We start from the raw sequence: 4,995 nt of genomic DNA, 5'->3' as shown, positions 1-4,995 counted from the left end.
CACACACACACACACACACACACACACACACACACACAGATATATATAGATATATATACACACAGTCAACAGTTACAAAGGTAACATATATACTCAGTTCAGAAGTTCGAACTCCATATCCCGGTTTTTGGTTTCCCCCAAATTGGCATCTCACAAATTTAGTTTTTCAAAAATAGCATTCAAAAAATTTGGGATTTCATAAAATCCGGATTTCTATTTTTGTACAATTCGGTTTTCGAACCTAGGATTTCGACAGTGGATTTCCAACCGTGGCTTCATAAAATCTGTCTATCAATTCTTTGTCCAACCTTGGGTTTCGAACCTCGGATGTCGAATCTTGGAATGTCGAACCTTCGACGTAAACATAATTAAATCTAATGTCAAAGCAACCAATTTAAACTAAAAATTCACGACACAAAACAGCTGCCAGACTACATCAATAATTATAGTTAAATGGTTAAAAAAAAGCTAGTTTGCTTTAAATTCACGCAAGCCTGCCGAGTAAACATTAGACACAATTTACAGTTAGATATCTATTAGAAAAGTTGGCTACATGAAAAATTAATTTATACACCCGTTAGCTATTTATACAAATTTTAACATTTATCTTTACAGAAAATAGCTAGCAAAATTACTACAAAAGGTGCCACAAATGCAGGCTTCAAAATTCACATGAATATTATAACATAACATAAGAGAATTTTCTTTTGTACTCACCAAGATGTGACACAGAAATTATCTTAAATTTGACAAAAGTTCCGGCGGATTCCTGGAGCATAAACAATTCCACAAATGCCCAACACAAAGCACACGAACCAAACAGGTAATCCAATTGAACAAAACTGTCACACAGGACAACTGTCACCAAGAAGGGGAGGGGCGAGCGTAAAATTATCTCTATTTATAAAGTTTGCCAGGGTATAGCCAATTTACAATAGTTTCAGTTTGTTCGCTAATAAATATAGCGTCCCCCATTATAACAATGGACTCACCTTTACAGAGAAACATGAAAACTGTTTTCCTGTTTACTTCACAGGTGGTTTGAGTTGTTTTTTGTCATGTTAGACGTAAGTCAAATATTTGTTTCATTGTGCGTCGAACCCTGTGAGTTTTAGTATGATTTTTTTTGTGAGAAGAAGGTGAGAGCTGTTGTTACTTTTTTGCTGTTAATATTATTGTCGAAGCGTCTTGTGCGTGTTGTCGTTTACTTGCTGTTGTTGTTTTTGTTCTTTTTCTCCCCGGTGGGAGTGAAGAAGGCATAGCATCATGGCAAAGTACGCGAGAACTGCTGCGGCAAGGGCAGCCACACCACCGTTAGAAGCCAGGAGGGTACATATTGATAAAGAAGAAATAGCAAATGGTATGTCTTTGGTTAAGAAAGAGGATGGCGCAATCAAGCTTGTCTCTACTCAAGAGTCTGCCGAAGAGAAAAGTGAGAAAAGGGTGGCTACCGCACGCAAACGGTCACTACAAATAACATTGAAAAATTATCGGAGGAAGATGTGAAGGAATGCCTAGGAAATATAATGTAAAAGGCGACTTTGGTAAGCAGAAGAACGAGATATGGCACGGCGGAGGTAAGGTTTGCAACCAAAGAAGAGGAGGCCTCACACTCCGCCGCTATCCTAAATGTTCCGAACGTAGTGAAAGCTGTAAATACTTGAGTAGCATCATTACTTGATGTTCAACAAATTTTGAAGATTGGAGAAAAACTGAATTAACAAAACTACACAGAAGATCTAGGATGAAATTCATTATGAAAGGAGGTCTCCAACCAAGGGCAGGAGTAGCATGTTTATACTTTGCTGGAATAGAAGGCAGGAGATGGTTAATATCATTAAAAGACTACTCGGTGTTGGCGAGAGTGGATATAGAATCCTCTGAACATCATAGTTTGTCATATGGTGTTCATCATTTCTCTTTTTTGCAATACTATCTATACCATAGAATTTCATCTGTCATCGATCTGAAATGTTGTCTGTATTATTGTTTTCATAACTAGACAACCTTACCGTAGACATCTCTCATTGGGTCTCCATAAGAGTCTATTACGACTATTTTATGCATGCATTACATCTTAATTTATTTACAAATGTGCTGATAGCTGAAAATCTGCGGATATACTTCATAGTAAGACTTGGTATAGAAAATAAATAATTTAGACTTGTTTGTATTTCACGTCCCAAAAGTATCAGTCGACAACTTGTCTAATATTGAAATCAGTCTCCCAGATTTAGTTATGAGCTTATCAACTGGGGCTCCAAACAAATTTCACAGTGGCTGTAAAATGTAAAGTAATCGATTGGTGATAAAACTGTAATAATACCACATAAAATGGCGTCATGCGGATTGTGCTTTTCCTGTCCACAGTGAGGCTGTGCAAACATGGCAGATGTTTGCGACTGTCTCGTGTGCGTCGTAAATTTTAATTAATTTACGAATGCAGTGATGACTAAAGATGTATGCATATACTCGATATTAAATTTAGTATATGCTTATGTGTGTATAGGGCATGCACACACACGCACGCAGATACACACAAATATTTATATATGTATATGTTTGTGCATGTGTGTGTAAGTCTATGTGTACCTTACGTATGTATATACTAACACACAGAGTTTTAACTGCCTTTTCTAGCATGTAAGGAATCCTGTCAATGGTCTCATCTCTGTGTATAAAATATTTTATATACTCTTCTAATTTTTAAAAAATATGTTATGTCTCATGACGTAAATTTATGCATGCTAACCACTGGTAAAACATTATGTTAATTTATCACCTTGCCTGCGGCAACTATAAAGATTAACTAAAAATGAAACACCCTGGGATACCCACAACTGATATCTTTCTATGCAGTTTTTCCCCGACAAGATTAACCTCGTTTAGTTTCAAACATCGTAGCAATTGCCTCAGTAAATGAACGCATTATATTTATCATTTCTTAGTAGTTTTAAGCCGCTATTAATCATTACTATTCAAATATGGCAACATTGATCTATATAAGTGGAGCAATCTTGTCCGGTTGATTCAGATATTACTTATGTTTCAGTAGTCTACATATTTATACAATGTTATAATACAAAATAAACTAATGGAAACGAATAGATATAGGCCGTCACTGAATGTGTAAATTAACAAAGATTAATTAAATTCATTGGACAGTTATTCAATTAATATAGTAACAAAGAATAGTGGCTGTAGATACAAAGTTATCTTGCAAAGAAGAGCAATGTTATTCGTTCGATTATAAGCTAACAAAGGTGAGTGAAACTAATGAATCATTTCCACAGTCAGTTCTTTCCACGGTGAGGAAGTAGAAGCGGTCTATTACTGCTTTCCTTTGTTCTTAATCAAATTTAATTATAATGTAGACGTAGAGCCGTTTGAAATCTGTACCTTCTTCAACGCATACAGCAAACTCTGTCTTTTGACTTCTCTGTCACTGTATATATATATATACATATATATATATATATGTGTGTGTGTGTGTGTGTGTGTGTGTGTGTGTGTGTGTGTGTGTGTGTGTGTGTGTGTGTGTGTGTGTGTGTGTGTGTGTGTGTGTGTAGAAAATGGAGGTAGTCAGAATCTGGACAGAACGTATTTAGAGTTTTGTTAATTTCAGAACTTTATGCATGGATACACACATACATAATACATACATACAAGATACATACATACATACATACATACGTACATGAATGCATGAGTGCATACCCATTAAAAAACGTACAAATAGGAACACATACGTACATACATTCATAGTTACATACATACCTATATACATACATAGAAAAATCCCCTATTGATGTTCTTGAAATTCCAATGAAGGAATCTTGGATGTAAATTAGAAACCGGTTCTTTCTCTATTGGCAAGAAATCTTGAAATAAAACTAATTAATGACTCACATATATTTATGTGTAAATATTTGTGTTTATGTGTGTGTGTGTGCATGTATGTGTGTTTGTGTGCGTGTGTATGCACATATATTTATCTATCTATCTATCTATCTATCTATCTAACTATATAGATGGATAGAGAGAGAGAGAGAGAGAGACAGATACATAGAGGAAAGGTCTACCCACGCCACTTGGACATGTACAACGAACTCAGAAGAATGACACTTAGGTTCCACTTTGGAAAGATTTGAACTTAGAGAACAAATATACGAAACGAATAAATGAAAGCATATTCTTGTGCTTGGTTGGCTGCTTTAAGAACATCATACAAGAAACGCGAAGCAAAGAACAAAATAAAATTACATAAACAATTGAAAAAGATCAAGTGGACAACATAGCCGGTTGCTTTGTTACTATGTTCTCCATCGTGTATCTTTTCAATCAGGAACGACCTGTGGTTAAATACCATCACCGTCAACAACAACAACAACAACTAAAAAAAAGAAGAGAACTGCCTTGGACAACAACAAATACATCGGTAAGTATAATACCGGCAGCATTTACACAAATGTCCATAGAGATTTCGATGTGTAGGCGTTATAATATAAGGTTATTAATTCAGTTGATTCCATCAGGCCTAACGTTTATAGAATATACATTAATCTGATAAACCTTGTTGATAGCCGATGCTCCCTGCGTACACACCGGTCCATATTAACAATAACACATCGTATCGCTCATACAACTTGCTTTCATTTCTTACGTCCGTCACTATCGCTTTTTTCACTTTCACTTCCACTTTCACTTTCTCTCTCATACACACGTTGGTCTGTTTGTTTTTCTCACCTTTCACCTACAGTCTACATCGACCTTTCCTTCGCTCATTCTCATTCCTTCTATCATTATTACATTTCTCTGTCAGATGATCTCAGCATCTCTTTCCCCCCTTACGTTGTGTGTGTCTGTATGTGTATGTCTACCGGTTTCCCTCTCTCTCAAGCGCAAACGCTTGATGTGCGAAATGATATATACATACATACATATATATATATATATATATATATATATATATATATATATATATATATATATATA

General features: G+C 35.5%; 1 long non-coding RNA gene across 1 annotated transcript in view; it reads right to left on the bottom strand.

Moving 5' to 3' along the window:
• Nucleotides 1-846, bottom strand: part of LOC128250621 (uncharacterized) — a 19,319-nt gene extending 18,473 nt beyond the window's left edge. Inside the window, exon 1 of the long non-coding RNA XR_008266648.1 lies at nt 718-846. This is a non-coding gene — a long non-coding RNA (uncharacterized LOC128250621). The remainder of the gene's footprint in view (nt 1-717) is intronic.
• Between the last annotated feature and the right edge of the window lie 4,149 nt (nt 847-4,995).

The sequence above is a fragment of the Octopus bimaculoides genome, chromosome 23, assembly GCF_001194135.2.
Source record: "Octopus bimaculoides isolate UCB-OBI-ISO-001 chromosome 23, ASM119413v2, whole genome shotgun sequence".
NCBI lineage: Eukaryota > Metazoa > Mollusca > Cephalopoda > Octopoda > Octopodidae > Octopus > Octopus bimaculoides.
Note: the sequence above shows the minus strand (reverse complement) of the source record. Positions and strands in the feature narration are given on the sequence as shown.